The sequence below is a fragment of the Bombina bombina genome, chromosome 3 (assembly GCF_027579735.1).
Source record: "Bombina bombina isolate aBomBom1 chromosome 3, aBomBom1.pri, whole genome shotgun sequence".
NCBI classification, from domain to species: domain Eukaryota; kingdom Metazoa; phylum Chordata; class Amphibia; order Anura; family Bombinatoridae; genus Bombina; species Bombina bombina.
This window is the reverse complement of record NC_069501.1, coordinates 214144646-214162585: the sequence shown is the minus strand read 5'-3', so window position 1 is coordinate 214162585 and position 17940 is coordinate 214144646. Positions and strand designations below refer to the sequence as shown.

General features: G+C 39.8%; 1 protein-coding gene across 3 annotated transcripts in view; it reads left to right on the top strand.

Annotated features, from left to right (window-relative positions):
* Positions 1-17940, top strand: part of ABR (ABR activator of RhoGEF and GTPase) — a 1041787-nt gene that overhangs the window by 627798 nt on the left and 396049 nt on the right. The window lies entirely within an intron of this gene.

Genomic DNA, 17940 nt, shown 5'->3' with positions numbered 1-17940 from the left:
TTATTAACAGTGATAGTCTAACTCTTTCTAGTTCTACCTCTTTTCAAACAGTTTGTGGTTTTGTTTAATTATAAAACTGTGCTCTGCTGCTTAAAAATTGAAGAAACAGTTGTGTTAATGTAAAGTTTTAGTCTGAAGTTTATATTTGTAACACTCATTATGTGGATTTTATTTAAAACCTAGAAAACTATTATTGATTCTCTTTTTATCCGATTAGTCGATTAATCGAAAAACTAAGGGGCCGATTAATCGATTATGAAAATAATTGTTAGTTGCAGCCCTAGTGTAGAATGTAATAGGAAGGTACACGTGTTGCTAATTAGCATCAGCATACAAGTTAATTTGTGACTCATATTAGTTTTTTAAAAGGGATTTAATTTTACATAAACTGTTGTTGTATTTATTATCATCTTATGTTATTTATTTTGATCATTGGTATCTTTGTTATACACTTAATATAATGGTATCTCTGGACTAATTTACAATGAGCATATTCTTCTCTTTCATGGGTGTGATAAAAATTAGACCAGTGTACTTTTGGGGATTTGATGACAGGGGAAGAAATCTTCAATTAGTACTTTTGGGGATATCTTACGTATAGTTTGAACATTTTTCTTCCTGTCTGCTGGAAGGAAGGAACAGCCCAGGGTTACTACAGCTATAGTGACTCAAAACATTATGCACAAATGATCAGTTTTATTCCATCACAATTTGATTAAAGGGACATTGTACATTAGATTTTTCTTTGCATAAATGTTTTGTAGATGATCCTTTTATATAGCTCAGCTGGGAGTGTTTTTGTAAAAATGGATTTTCAGCCCCAAAGATTTAGCTGTATACTGATGTCTACAGATTCATGCGGCTCCTGTGTGTATAATCTGTCTTTTAAAATGTGTGGAGGGGGGGGGGTTGTCTGCTGTAAATTATTTCCCAGCCCCTTTCACTGGGTGTCCCAGCCTAACCTCATAAACGGTGCTGAACTGGGAGCTTCTAAGTAAGTTTTTAAAAGGTTTTATACTGGATTTTTAGACCTGTGCATATTATTCTTTATAGAAGTGCCTATTGCATGCAGATATATGAAAATTGGTGTATACTGTCCCTTTAAATGGTTTGAGGCATTTGTTGTACCTGAAAAGGTTGCAATTCAGGGAGGATATTACCTAAGGAAAGTATACAATGGAAAAAAGGACCTATTATGTAGGGAAACTGTGTTTCATTCCAAAAAAGTTCTCTAAGTGAGATATCAGAAATGAACATTTGTCACTCTCAGATGCTGTGTGAATAATGTATGCAGGAGACTGATGAACATACTGGTCATCTTTATATGTCATATTTTAGACAAGACAGCTCGAACAGAAAAATCTCAAATCTAAGTATACATTACTTAACTATTTCTAACTTTATATAACGTGTACTACTCTCCTTTACAATTACTTTAATAAGTTATAGATACTAATAAATATTGAACTGTCACCTAGGAGCTGGTTAGATAAAGAAGAATATATAAATAAATTGTCTACGTGTAAATCCATTTCAGAATATCCTGAAGTTTTATAATTTATATTCTCTATAAACTAATACAGTCTGTTGGTTTACGGTTATTGTAATTTAATTATTTATAAATCATTTATTTTATTATGTTTGAAGTGAGTTTCTTTTTATAATTGTCAGTACAATTAGTTGTTAAACCTTAAGGGTTTCTTGAGTAATTAGTTATTAGTTAGATTAGTGAGGATCCTTTTATGAGCCAAGGAAGTGTGCATGTAAAGGGGGGGGACCCCAAAAATAATAATTTAGAAGTATTGCTGGTGACTCTTGACTTCATGAATTTGTTAATTTTTGTGGTATGTGGTGGTTAAATAATCTCAAACAAGTGCCTTTGCTTCTTTGGGTGTTTATTCTGGCCTGGACACAAAGGTCTTTATCTTCCACAATCATCACCATCCCTAAACTGGGGATAACTGACTGAATGTAATAATTATAGGTCCATCTTCTCAATCAATCTGGATGTAAAGTTGTATGTCAAGTTGTTAGCTTCCAGGCTGAAATGTGTCCTACGACGTTTGGTTGATTTTGACCAAGTGGGCTTCACCCTAGTGAGACAGGGCCCAGACAACACGTCATCTGCTCAATATAATAATACAATCTAAGAGGCTTAGAAAACCATGCATAACTTTAGCCCTCTACACAGAACAAAGTGTTTGATAAAGTGATCAGGACCTATATAAAATTTGGCATAGCAGACTAGTTCAGAAAAAGTGTTGCTGCTCTATTTTCCTTGCCTTTGGAGAGAGTCAGGGGTTTCGGATTTTGATCTCCCTTATTTCTGATAAATAATGGCACCCTCCAGGGTTTTCCACATTCCCCTGGTTAGTGATGGCGCCCTTGGCGGGGCCATTATAGCAGACAAGAACATTGAAGGGTCTCAATTTATGGTACCTATCAGAAAACTGCTCTTTTTCGCAGGTGATCTTACTGTCTTTGTAACCAACCTGATGAAATCTCTCCCTGCACTAACAGTTTGGACGCATCACCTATTACAAAACAGTATTCATACAACTGGAGTGTACGCCATCAATATTCTGAAAGCCTTGCTTAATAAACTTAGATATTTATACACATTTGAATGGTTTAATCAGAAGATAAAGCATTTTGGAGTATTCCTTTCACACAGTTTGGCAATGATTATTGAAACTAGAGCTTGGACAACGAATCAATATAATCAATAATAATCGATTATAAAAATAGTTGTCAACTAATCTCATTCGATTAGTTGATCTGCGCTTCACTTCGCTGAACTCCTGCACATTGTAATGTGTTTTTTCAGGACAGTTTCAGTTTTTATTTTTCGGCTTACAACTACTCCTGGTTTATGTGGGTTAGATCACCTGTGCAAACCAGAAATAATAGGGGTCATCATTTGTATTGTTTATATTAAATCATAGACGTGCCAACTCATACAGTCTGGCCGTGTGAGACACGATTTGCTGTTTTTTCGCACAGTCAACCGGTGATCTACATAAATCACACAACTGGGGACCAGTGAGAACAGCTAGGAGGCAGCAGTGAGGAAGAGAATAAAGAGAGGCAACCTGAGGAGGACATCAACAGCCACGTTAGAAATCTATGCTTACTTTGTTGAGAGGCCCCTTGCAAAGGAGGAAAACCCTTTGTATTGTTGGAGCTAACGAAGATAACAAAGATAAAGATCCCACCTTGGCAAAATTGGCAAACCCTACTTATGCATCTCAGGCACCTCAACATCACCTGAGTGCCTCTTCTCTGCTGCAGGTAACATAGCGTGTAAAAAGATAGCCAGTCTCAACCAGAAGCATGTGGACCTGTAAATATTTTTGCATTTCAATGCAAAGTTTCTGGAAGAGTGAATAACAGAATGTTATAAATAATTATAGTCCTACCTCCTCCTAGTTCTACCTTCTTTAGAAACACTTTGTGGTTTTGTTTTGCTTAATTATAAAAATGTTCTCAGCTGCTTAAAAATTGGACAAACAGTTCTGTTAATTTAGAGTTTTAGTCTGAAGTTTATATTTGTAACACTGAGTTTGTGGATTTAAAAAAAATAATTAAATATAGGGGGAAAAATGGTATTGATATTTTTATTTATCCAATTAATCAAAAAAATATTCATCTGAGTAATTGATTTTGAAAATTATCGTTGGTTGCAGCCCTAATTGAGACCAACTTTACATCCCTGTTTTGAGTCTTTTGAGACTGAGGCATAGCCACTGTCTTTCCTGGCTAGGCAGAATAGCAGCATTTAAAATATATCTTTTGGCTAATTAACATATCTTTTTCAATCTCTACAAATCCCTGTTCCCAAAACACTTCTCGTGCAATTCCATCAACACATTTAATTAAATGTATCTGGAAAAATGGACAGCCTAGTATAGCTTACAGCACCCATTTGCATGTGGGGAACAAGAGCCCCCAACCTGGTTGCCTATAACGAGTCAGCATGGTTGACACATATTCCTCCCCGGAGAGACAGAGAATCTGTTTGCAAGTGGAGAATTTACAACAGTCCTCCCTTCCCAGACTTGTATGATTAGACCTCATATGGATTTAAAAACGCTCACAGGGAATTCTAAACCTGCAAAAAGTACCCAATCCTCTATGATGGAGAACTATTTAATTGCTGCGGATCCAGCTACCCCAGCTACCAGGCCTGATCCACACACCATAGCGGCCATAGCACAAGTCCACAATCCTGAGCCTGTTGCTGGGCAAAAAAAATTTCTAACAAAAGAGGACATCAGACACCTCTCTTCCAAGGATGATATAAAGGAGGCTATGAAGGACTTTAAGTCTATGTTTGGCGAGCTGAAGAAAGAAATTGCTGCGGTTGACCACAGAGTTCTTCAAATCGAAGAGAAACATGAGGCACTCAACTCAGATCTCCAGCTACAGGCCAGCTTCATACAGGCCCAAGAAAGCACAGTACATACGTTAATGGACCGTATAGAGGACTTGGAAAATAGAAGCCGCAGAAATAACTTGAGACTGAGGGGAGTCCCGGAAACGGTAGAACCCCCGGCTATCCAGGCCTACATACAGGACTTTGTCAAGTACCTCAAGAACACTGAGGCAGGCCCTGAAATTCTGATAGAGAGGGCTCATAGGGCCCTGCGTCCTAAACCGCCAAACAGGGCCCCTCCTAGGGACATAATATTAAAACTATTATCCTTTAAGGACAAAGAGGACATTTTACGGATGGCCAGAGCAAAACAGCAAATAGAATTCAGGGGATCCGATATACAGGTATATTCTGATTTATGTCCTGCTACCCTACAGAAAAGACGTGACCTCCGTTTTATTACTTCCACACTGAAGGATAAAAAGATCCCCTACAGATGGGGCTTCCCCACCTGTCTCATCGTAACAAAGAACAATGCAACACATGTTTTTAGAAATATAGAGGACCTGCCCTCCTTTAATCAAGCCTTGGGACTTCACATACTACCTCCACCGATAAGGGCGGGAGCCCCAGGGGTCCGAGCTGATGAAGAGCATGCTGAGATTCAACAACCTCCTGGTTGAATCAGGGTTCTTTAATGAAAAGTTCCTTCTCTGGACTCGGAGTCAGGTTTGATCTCAAAACCTCATTACTATGTCCCACTTGGGATATATCAAGTCACTAACATGATTCTTTACCTTTAAGACTTGGACAATTTCTGTGTCTAGGCATATTTGTTTTACACATTTAAGCTACCAGTTCTTATATGGTTAATGGTTTGTCTTATTAGGAATGAAGCGCAGGATATTGCAGAGGACTCACTCAAAAGACTGGGTGGGAGGATGCTATAGACAAAGTTTATAACAGGATATACTCTGCAGTTACATGACAATAGCTTTTTGTCTGGTTCATTAGAGAAATTGGGCAGAGTACATAAGCTCATATATAACGTTAGAATCTGACCCTCTAAATATAGAAACATTACACCTTATGACGGGGTCAGAGCACTGTAGAGAAGTAGTGCGACTCGACAAAAGCTTAGGAATCCTTCCTGCATCTCATGCTAGTTTGTTATTATAATTTATTTAGGAATAATGGGTTTAGAAAAACTGAATAAGGTTTAACCTGAAGAATGTATTTGTTAAATGTTTAGCGTTTAAAAGTCCATAGGTCTTGTGAGAACACAGGGAACACTTTCCCTAATTGGTAAGTTTAGTTATTTAGATTGTACTCGAATCTCTGATCGAGTCTGAATTGTGCCTTACAAGTTCAAGGATTGTAAATTGTTGTTCACATAATTGCAATAGTCTTGTACTACTTAGCTATATTACCTTGCACCTTAAGGCGATTTTCTATTTTGATCCTTCTCTTTCCTTTAATCTCCTTGATTATTCTTTCCTCTTTGCTCTCTCTCTTCTGACTTTCCCCTCTTTCTCCTCCTAGCTTTCCTCCTATCCTTCACTTGTCCTCTCCCATTTCCCCCTCCCCCCCCCCCCCTTTTTTTTTTTTTTTTTTTTTTTTTTCTTCCCCAGGTAGCATGGCATATGTACGGCCTACGGCCGGGCACCAGCCCACTGAACTGATTTCTGTTAACGTCAAGGGTCTTAATAGCCCAGGTAAGCGCTCAATAGTGTTAAGGGACTTACATAGAAAAGGGGGGGGAATGTCATCTTTTTACAGGAAACTCATTTTTCTGCTGCTCATGAGCCTAAATGGTTTAGTCACCACTATCCTGTAGCTTATTTTGCATCAGGTCCCAAGAAGCAAAATGGGGTGGGTATCCTCATCAATTCTAAAACCCCTTTCCAGCTCCATCAAGCATATCGTGACCCTGAGGGTAGATATATCATTCTTACGGGGTCACTATGTGGCACACTGGTCACACTTGCTAATATATATTGCCCCAATCAGGCTCAACACCTTTTTCTCCAGAAAATAACACATAAAGTGTTGGAAGTGCAGTGTGGCCTTTTGTTTTTGGGAGGTGACCTGAACGCATCTTTAAACCCAGCATTAGACACTTCGAACGGCCTCTCCAGTGTCCCCCATAGAAACCTTAAACGGATGATCTCCTCATTGAGAGAATTAGCTTTACATGATATTTGGCGTGTACACCACCCTACCACAAAAAATTTTACATTCTATTCCCACCCACACAGGAAGTATTCAAGAATAGACTACTTACTTACAGACTCTGCAGGCCTTACCATAACGACAAGTAGTAACATTCACAATATCACATGGTCTGACCATGCGCCAATCAGTTGCACCATCCTATGGCCTGATGTGCCTGTCACTCCCTATATTTGGAAGTTGGACGACACTTTATTAGAAGATAAGGTCTTTCAGCTCGAGGTTGAAAAGGCCTTAGTAGAATACTTCCGTATACATGCGAACACTGAATCTCAAGATACAGTTATCTGGGAAGCCCACAAATGTACAATTCGTGGTCTCTTGATAAAACAGAGGGCTAGACTGATGAAACAAAGGAAAAATCAATACCAGGCCCTGTTGTCTAGGGTGGACATCAATGAACGGGAGCACAAGTTGCACCCCACAGATGAGAAAATACAAGGGGATTTAGCTTGTGCAAGGTCAGCCCTGCTTGAGTTCCTTCAAGTGGACTATCAAAAAAAAGCACTGTTTCTGAAACAGCGTTTCTTTGAACAAGGGGATAAGGCGGGTAGGTTGCTGGCCAGAGCAATCTCGCGTAAACGAACAAAACATTATGTGCACCAAATGGTGAACCGGGAGGGTGTTTCAAAGGAAGATGGGAAGTCAATAGCAGAAACCTTTGGTGTATACTATGAGTCCCTCTATAATATTCAACCACGGGCGGATGAGGATGGCTTGATCCCCCCTTTGTCTGATAAAATACAGGGGATAAAACATTACCTGATGGAAGCAGACTTGCCCAAGCTCACTAATCAAGACTCTGAGGCTCTTGAGTCCCCATTTACGTTGGTAGAGATTAAACAAGCTATAAAGGACCTTTCTGCTGGTAAGAGTCCGGGACCGGACGGCTATGGAGCTAAGTACTATAAGCTCTTTGTAGATATTCTGGCTCCAGAGATGTTGAAAATGTTCAATGCTCTGGCGGAGACCCGACTTTTGCCCCATACCATGTTGGAGGCACACATAGCTGTTATCCCCAAGTCAGGGAAAGCAGAGGACAGACCGGAAAATTACCGTCCTATATCCCTGTTAAATTCGGACGTTAAGATTCTGGCCAGGATTATCGCCAATCGTCTCAACAAGTTCCTCCCGCAGTTAATCTCAACGGACCAGGTCGGATTTATTCCTGGACGTGAGGCTAGGGATAATACTATAAGAGTTATACAGTTAATCTCGCATGCCCATAATAATAAGATCCCAATGGCTTTGGTATCAACCGACGCTGAAAAAGCGTTTGACCGGATTGATTGGTCATTCATGCAACAAACCTTGGTTAAATTCGGTTTTGGGCCCAAATTTATTAATAAAGCAATGTCCCTGTATTCAGCGCCAAACGCGAAAGTCAGGGTGAATGGGACCCTTTCTAACACCTTCACTATTAAAAACGGGACACGACAGGGCTGTCCCCTCTCTCCCCTCCTATTTGCCCTTACGATAGAAGTATTGGCTAGCAAAATCAGAGCACATCCACAAATAAAGGGAGTGTCTGTGGGAGGCTCGGAACACAAACTCGCGATGTACGCGGATGACATACTCTTAACGATCACCGAACCCGACCGGTCTCTTCAGGCCGCTCTTGATGAATTCACCAAATTCGGTAATGTGTCCAATTTCCTGCTCAACCCCTCCAAGTCTGAGATCTTGAACATCTCTGTCCCTCATAGGGAATTCGAGGCTCTCAGCCGAGACTGCCCGATCAAAGTTGCACACCATACTTTAAAATATCTGGGTATCTCCATCACACCGAAAATAAATGACTTAACAGAGATCAATTATAAGCGTATCAGGGATGAGGTGCTGCGAGATCTGACAGATTGGAGAAATAAAACCATCTCATGGTTGGGCAGGGTGGGGGTGGTTAAAATGAACGTGCTGCCTAGGGTCCTCTATGTCCTCCAGACTATTCCTTTGGCAACAGCCTCACATTATCTGCACCAAATCCAGTCAGCCATGGAGTCATACATATGGAATGGCTGCAGACCTAGGATAAGGAAAAAAACTACTTATATGCCTAGGGAGAGGGGGGGCATTGGAGTCCCTGATCTGCGGATCTACCAAAAGGCTATATCACTCCAAAGAATAGTGGAATGGTGCCAAAACTCACAGCATAAGGCCTGGATTCAATTGGATAATGCTATCTTACAGAGGGGTAACACGGGCACACTAGCGTGGATATCCCCTGCTAACAGACCAAATATAATCAAAAAATACCCACTACTGGACGACGTGTTCCTGGAGTGGGACGGTTTAATTAATAAAGACACCGGGTTGTCCACCCCTGACTCCCCTGTCACTCCAATAAGAGAGAACCCTGATATGGGAGTAGAAACAGGGCCATATTTCCCAAATAAGGTATACAACCTTATGGATGCAGCAATACTTAATATCCTCCATCAGGACAGGATAAAAGCTAGACCAGAGCTGATCGAATGGGATGGTGCACTTTTTTCATCTTGGTTCAGAGAGGCGCAAGTTAGACATTACTTTAACACACATAAGAACAGGAAAGCCCTAACTAGAGGCAGAACGCCTTTTGAGATGCTTTGTACCGTGTCACACACCCCAACACATCTGATTTCACAGATTTATAAAATTTTGGTCCTGGGTAGCAAGACCCCCCTACCATCTTACACACAGGCCTGGCAGGAAGACCTGAGACAAGAAATTTCTGACAAAGAGTGGTTAAAGATATTTGAGAGGGCGAGGAAGGCTTCGGTTTCAGCCAGAATTCAGGAATCACATTATAAATTATTAAGCAGATGGTATCTCACCCCCCAGAGACTCAAAAACATATACCCACAGACTGGTGGGGGATGCTGGAGAGGATGCGGTGAGGAAGGTACTCTCATTCACATCTGGTGGTCATGCCCATTTCTAAAAAATTACTGGGAGACGACCCTGGGGGAAATGAGCAGAATACTGGGAGTGATTATCCCCCCTAGTCCCAACTATTTAATATATCACCACCTGCCCAAGGTTATAGGAGAGGATAGGTATCTGCTTCTCCTCTTAATGTTGAATGCTGCAAAGGGTCTCATCCCTTTATACTGGAAAAAACAAACTATCCCGAACATGTTGGAGTGGAGAGCTAAAGTGGGAGAGCTACTGAGGTTAGAGAGGTATCATTATTTGAGAATTGGTAAACTCTGTACTCACGAAATGATGCTACTGACCTGGGAGGGTCGTGGAATTTGATTCAGCAGATAGTGGTTGGATAGTGCATATCAACTTTCCCCCCACCTCCCCATTTTTTTATTTTTTATTTTTTTTTTTTCTCTCCCCTCCGCCCCTTTCTTTATTCATTTTACACTTGTCTCTTCACACTTCCTCCCTACTCTTTTACTAATTTTCTACTCTGGTTGACTTTCTCCTTCTGCATCTGCAGAAGAGCTAATATCAGGTATCCAGATATTCTCGGCAATGTAATGTGTAAATGCTGAGGGACTGCTGAATGTTACCTTTCTTATAATACCTGATACCATTTGTTTCTTTCAAAGTTTATAGTTTAGATCTTAGAAAAGTTATTTATATGTATAGTAAAAGATTCAATTCTAATCACATAGCAGTATGCTATCAAAGAAACGATATAAATAAGATAAGCTAAGAATAATGCATATAATTGTAAATGATACTATGTCACAATGGCTGTCATGTGCATGTATACTTTGTCAAATCTTTTACCAATAAAGCTTTATTTTGAAAAATAAAAACGCTCACAGGGAACTCTTGCTATTAACAACCCTGATAATTTTAGCTTATCTCAAATTCTTGGACAGAGTGCATTCCCTGCCCACCATAGCCCCTCTCCCATCCCCATAAATTCCATCACAGTCTTATTTTATGCCCTCCAACATTTTTATAGGCCTTCATGAATGTCATGGGGTGTGGAGACCCTAAAATACTTATTACCTGAAGGATCCCTCTGCAGCCTGACACAGTTTAAGGTATGATGCTCTTCGCCTACACCTCTGATTTATGAGGTTCATAGACTAAGGAGTTTTCTGTACTTCTGGAATTTCCTGAGCAATCTGTTGTGGCAGCTGACTAACTGGGAAAAAGAGATGGGAGTCCAAGATGCCTGCTAATTGAGTAATCACAGGACCAGATAACGAGTGGCGGGCTAACTGTTACATGCAAGCGATAAGTTGAAAGTAAACGTGATTGCTTGAGCGCAATTGAAGTTAAAGCACATTGGGCTAGAGCGACTTCAGAGCTCTGATTAACTGTTTTGTGAAACAAAAAGTGTCACAAATCATATCACAAATACATTTAAAAGTAACAAATACATTTAAAAGTACAATTGCACTCATAATAAAACCATCTAATACAAATTATTGAAATTTATTGCGCACAAAAGTTATAAGGGCTCAAATATATGAGGTCTCAGGTGTTAGAGAAAAAAAGGCTTTAACATAGTGATACATACATATACATGTCTAAATATGTGTATGTAAATATGTGTGCATAGCAACATGAGACATGCTATTACAAACAAAAAGGTGGTTACAATTGAAACAATCGTTTTCCGACAGTACAATTTATTTGCATATTGAGGACTATTGACGTAGTTTTTATTTGCGCATGCGTTGATCTTCTAAGGAGACAGGGCAAAAACCTTCAGAAAATTGAGCATGCGTGTAACCATCATGAATAATGCACAGGCGTCAAAATATTGAAATTGAGGAGAATAATTTATGCAAATAAACGTTTATTAGATTATCGGAACTCCGTTTTGAAAAAACGCTAAGTATAATGGAGCGAGATTAATATGTTTTACAGATTACATTGAAAAAAAGGGTAATTTGGGACAAACTTTACAAAATCCTTTAAGTAGATGAAAACATGAAAAATCATTATTATGCAATATTCATATTTAATAAAGTGCTATACTGTGTATTTACTGTAAATATTTCTCATTCCAATGTTCTGCACCTAGCAGAATATGTTCTAAGTGTTTTTAAATAGATATTCCTATATATAGGAAGGGGTATAGACCCAGAAACATCACATAATAAACATTTGCTGTGCTAAAATCTAGAGAGTGAGATTTTTTAGTTGAATATATATATATATATATATATATATATATTGATACCTATATATATATATATATATATATATATATATATATATATATATATATAGATATAGATATAGATATAGATATATATTGTACCAAAATATACCATCTCATATATACACATTTATGAATAAATAGAACATATTTTGCTGTGTGAATATTGGAATGTAATATATTCATATTTTGCACTTCTATGGGGGGAATACAGTAACGCGGTCGCAATATTCTAACTTCGGCTCTTTGCCTGCATCAGGTTGTAATACGAGCGCTACCTGACACGCACAAAAAGCTTCTTATAGAGCAGTTAGCGCACAAGCAAGAGTGTTAAATACCACTCCACTCGTTTTCTGGCCTACCGTATCCTATAGAGATATTCTATGCCCTCCCCTCTTTCTGAAGACTACATATATCAGTATTTTCCAGAGAAAATTTATTTTGCTAATGGGTGGCATTATAAAGCAGTCAGGTGAAGGCAGTGTAATCTGCTATCCAAAGCACAAAATAATTGCATTATTTAACCTAAATTTATTTAAAGGGCCATGATACCCAAATGTTGAAACACTTGAAAGTAATGCAGCATAGCTGTAAAAAGCTGACTAGAAAATATCACCTGAACATCTCTATGTAAAAAAGAAAGATATTTTACCTCAAAAGTTCCTCAGTAGCCACATCCCATTGTAAAGGACTTCTAAGCAGCAAATCAGTATGTCTTTCCCGGGACAGCGGAAGGAGCGAGCTTACGTGCACACTCATATTATTTCTCTATTAATTTTAAGGAAGTTTACAATTAAATCTCATAAGAGTTAAGTCGAATCTCATGAGATCACAGTTAAAGAGTTCATGACCTCAGCACTGCTGATGCTGATTGGCTGCTGTTCATTTCTTCATTTATTTTTTTTTACCTGCAGCTGGGCAGCAGTTGAGTATAACTTTTTACACAGAACTTACTCTGCTGAGCTGAGGAAATTGTGAGGTAGAATATCTTCCTTTTTGACGTAGAGATGCTCAGGTGATATTTTCCTGTCAGCTTTTTACAGTTATACTACATCAATTTCAAGTGATTTAGCATATGAGTATTATGCCCCTTTAATGATAATGTATGTAATAAACATTTAAAAAAAACTATTTTAGTCATTTTAGCTTAATATTGGCTACAATGTTAGCCAGATGGACAGTAAACTCATTCATTAAAAAGGTAATGGGAAAACACTGTGCAGAGATATATGTATATATATATTTATATTAATGGAAAGGGTCATTCAGCAGTAATATACACTGTTACGGGCCAAGGGATCCGAGGCCTTAGAAGCTGGATGGCAAAATGGATATGACGTTTGGGGATGAAGCCAATCTCCTTAAAGTCGCCGTTTTTCTTTTTCTTTATGTTTTTTGGTTCCAGTTCTGAGCTTTGGTGAATGGGGCTTTTAATCGACTGGTCCCGTTGTCTTCCTCATTTACCTTGGGCGTTCACCCGATGGGTGCTGCCTTCATTTTATTTTTTGATCCGGGTGGATGTGTTTAATTTGTTTTTTACTTAAGCTCATATCTGTTATAATTTCGTTTTTATGAGCGTTCTTCTCTGGAACCAATACTTGCGATTTAGGTTGTGTGGCACTTCCTCGGAAGTTGCACACTTGTTGAATAATAGAATTATGTTTTTTCTAGTTCATTTATCTATCCTTCGGGACAAATTTTCTTGGACCTTGGGCAGTCCTGGTGTGTCCTTATACCAGGCAGGTACTGGTCGGATATTTTTTCAGCTGTTACCAGGGTTCATGTCACCCTTGTGGTGCTGATTAATCCTGCTGGATTCTGAATGTCACATGCCCTATTATATGGATCCTACCGAAGTATGAGGCCTCTTGCTTAAATGCAACCCCTCTGAATGGAGGGTTATGAGTGCCAATCTAGGTTGGTTGTTTGGGCTTCTCGCCTGTGATACAGATCTGTTTTTGCAGACGTCATCATAGTTCTTCAGGTCCCTGGGGACTCAGAACCGTTATTTCATTCCTTGGAATTGGAAGATGTGTGTGACCTATGTGGTCTGGTGTGCCGAGTGATTAATGATTTGCATTTTCACTCAATGTTCTTCCGGATGCTGACTCTTTAGCCTATTAAGCATTTTATTGCAGTGGTAGAGTTTCCTTTCTTCCCGCCTTGGGTGGATCATATGGTCTGGATGCGCGAGCATGTTCTTCTTCTGCTCAGAGTTGTGTTACTCTAGGAGTTGGTGTGCAGGGGTTCCCTGCCTTCTGTGGGGAACTGCAAAGCTCCAGCTTTTGCCTGCTTAAAGAAGATTCTTGGAAGACAGATCCTTCAAGGATCTCTGGCTGTTGTCTCATCCAATACCCTTGGTCTGACCATGGTCTCGACGTTCGGGTGTCTTTACGTCCTCGTTGCAACTCTAGCCTTGGGGCTTGTCAGTGAAGAGGCGAGGTCGGTTAGAGAGGGCCGCCCTTCTGGGGTCAGGTAGTTTAACCATTTATCCTTGATACTCCGTTAGGGGCTTTGTGGGCGGTGTCTTACATTCGATTCTCTGGGATGGTGAGTAGGGTACAGGGTTCTCATTCGCCTTCAGGTGTTGGTTGCTACCTTGCCTGTGTGTGTAACACGTGTTAACACTTGCCTACGAGACTACGGACTTTAGAGGTGCTCTCCTCCTTGTAGGAGGCAGCTTAGGGTTCCTCTGGAAGTTGGATCTTCCATCGATTTCCTTTTTCAAGGACCCTGACTTCAGTCCGTGTCTCTCCTTGGATGGGTGTGGACGATTCGATCTCACACTAGATGTTTGTGGTTTTGCTGGCCTCTCTCCATAGGAGCTGGGGCTCTGTGAAAGATGCCTATCTGTCTGTGGCTTAGGCCTTAGGTCCTTCTGACGGTTCCCTATTGGTATTCTGGCGCATTTACGCTGTTCCTGTAGACTGCAGGTATCTTCACCTGGGTTGGCAATATGGCCGAGGGGTCTCGCCTCTATGGTAGGGTGGTTTCTGTTGTTCCCTTCTCTTCTAGAGCGGGGGTTGGGTTCTCCGGGCTCGGAGTTACCTTAGTATTTGAAGCGACCTGTGGGTCCTTGGCGTCTTGCCTTGTAAGGGTCTTTTCCCTTCTTGTGTTTCAGAATCCTGGACGGGGAGTTGCGATGTAGTGACTAGTTCCTTCTTTCCTGCAGCGGGAGGCTGAGGGTTTGATTCCTCTGGGGCTCCTGCTATATGCTGAATTCTGATATATGGATGCTGAGGGTCTGAGGGCCTTCTTCCCTTGGGAAGTGTTCCTTGTTTTTAGGAAAGACAGCTGTGTAGGGGTTTTCGTACCCAAGTACAATGTCTATCCTTACTCATGGTAGCATACCGTTTGTAGTAACGGTCAGCGACCTAACCTGGGGGCTTTGCTCCTTCGTTGATCCTTCCTTTCTCTTCTGGAAGTCTTTGGTCTTGACTAGCTTTTGGGCTGGGACCGTTATCCTAGAGGGAAGATTAGGGGTCGGTTACTCTATGCAGGGTTGATTGTTTTCTTTAGAATCAGTTCTCTCCTTTGTGGGAGGTCTTTGGATGTCCTCCTTTTCCACTGGTGTCCGGTGCTGGGAGGGGGCGCTCCCTGGAGCCCTATATTCGGAGGGCTGTGAGCCCTTGGAAGGTTTGCAGTTGAATCCAGCTACAGCTATTGCACTTTGAGGGTGTAACCAGCTACAGCTAATTGCACTTTGACTGGATGTTAGCAAGCTTTGAAACGCCTTTCGGTGTTTGGGTTTAGCAACGGTGAGTCAGATTTCTACCTGGAAGCTGGTCATTGGGAGTTCCTGTTCAGATGGTTGATGTTCTTTTTGGAGAACTCTTTACTAGCTGCTGGGATAGTTATCCTATTTCTGCTGTCTAGCTTGCAGGTCTAGATCTAATATGAGTCTACGGGAAACTCATGGTGTTCCTGGAGTACCTTAGGGTATAGTACAGGGTCAGGGATATGAGGGTGTTCCACAAGTCCTTTTTGGGACATGTTTCCTGTGTATGGATCTCTTTTTCTTTGGTCCTTGTGTTTCTAGGGAGTTCCTCTCCCTGGGCGTTGCTATTGTACGACAACCATGGGTTGTTCTATGTTCTGCAGAGTGGAATGATCCTTTGGATTTTTCATGAGAATCTGTTTTCCTTTTTGAAGGCAGATAGCGGTCCTTGTCTTGGCCGGGTACCTTCATGGGAGTCGTGATCTGCGGGGCTGACTCCTCGGAGGTTGTTTGGGCTTGACGGACTCTGGTACTGAGTGTTTTTTAGTTCGGCTTTGCCGGCGGTGTAACTAATGTGCAGTTTACTGGGCTACGGGTTTTCAACCGTGTCGTCTATATTTTTTTAGGGTGTTCAGTAGTCAGGCTGTGGTGCCTTTCAAAGGGGCCACCTTTTGTACCCACCTGTTGTTTACATTAAGTGTCCTCTAGCTTGGGTATTCTTTTCCCAAAAGTAATGAATGCAGCTGTGGACTCTTCCCTTTTAAGAACAAAAACATAAATTATGCTTACCTGATAATTTCATTTTCTTCTGAAGGGAATAGTACACAGCTCCCGCCCGTGTTTTTATCTATGAGGTGGCTGTAATTTTTGTTCTTCTGGCCCCTTTTTTCACCCTGATATTTCTCCTACTGTTCCTTGTTCCCTTGGCAGAATGTTTTGGGGATGAGGGAATTGGGGGAGGTATTTAAGCCTTTGACTGGGGTGTCTTTGCCGCCTCCTGGTGGCCAGGTTCTGTATTTCCCAAAAGTAATGAATGCAGCTGTGGACTCTTCCCTTCAGAAGAAAATGAAATTATCAGGTAAGCATAATTTGTTATTTCTGAGCCAAGACACGGGGGGGGGGCGGGCTTTAAAGTATGTGGCTAACACAGATTAAAGTACATTAATTATTTAAAATATAACTTTTATTGTATTGAAACTTTAAAGTATAACAATTTTGTCAGCTATTGTCAAGAAAATTATAAAAACACGTATGTTTCACTACATAAGTAAAAAGAATGTTGCTAGTTTTAATAACCAAGGATGCGTGATGTGAAACGCGACCACATCAGGGGTTTTCCTTGCTTTTAACATTCACCCTTTCATTAATTAAATTGAAAGTACAATTTTTTTTTTTTAAATATTTATTTATATCCAACAAGGAAACATAACAATCAGAAAACAACAAAAGAAACATAGAAATTAAAAAAAAAAAAAAAAAAAAAAAAAAAAGCAAAGCTTTTTACAAACCATAGCTTGGGTATAACAAATATACATATAGTATACAAAATATTGCACATTCAATACTATGTTCTAAGTACACATCAACTCTTTGAATGTACTTTAAATAAATAAAAAGAATAACCCAAGTAATAACACTATGCTTCTTACTACTCTATACCTTGTTGAGTTTTTGTTTTTACATAGACATTGCTAAAATAAACAAGACAATACCCCACAACATAAAAAAAAGGAGAAAAGAGAGAGGAAAAAAAAAAAAAAAAAAGGGAATAGGGTAGGGAAAAAAAAAAGAACCAAAAAAGAAAAGACAACCCTTCACCACCTCCCTAGCAGAACTAGTTCGGAATTACGTAAGGGATGTATCAAATATTCAACTTCCGTAGGAGAAAAAGCTTTTATGAATGCTGACCATTTAAGAAAGAATTTAACAACATCGACATCATTATCAACACTAATATTATATTGTTCAAGAATGCATTGTTTTTTTAAACAATTTTTAATTTCTGATATACTAGGGACCGTGCGTGTTTTCCATTTTTGGAAAATAAGATATCTGACAGCCAATATAGTTATATTATTAAACTTCACATTGAGTTGTTTATCTTCTGGGTCAAAAAAAAGAAAAATTATATGTCTACCTATTAGATTTAATGAGGAGAGCTTTAATACTTTGCAAAGCCAAAATTGCACTTTGCACCATACATTCTTAATTTTAGGGCAGGTCCATAACATGTGCAGAAGATTTGCAGAGGGAAACGAACATTTAGGACATGTGGTGAAATTCGTATTACCACATCTAGCTCCTTTTTCTGGTGTAAAATATGTCATATGTAACAACTTCAGGTGAGATTCTCTCCATGTGGCAGAGAGGGTTGTCTGAGTAACCTTTTGAATTGAAAGAGAAGGTATTTTAGGTTCTACTTCCTGAGATAACAATGTGGCCCAATTAATAGCAATTTTATCAAGATTAATTGTGCCCCTATCGGAAACAATAATCAAA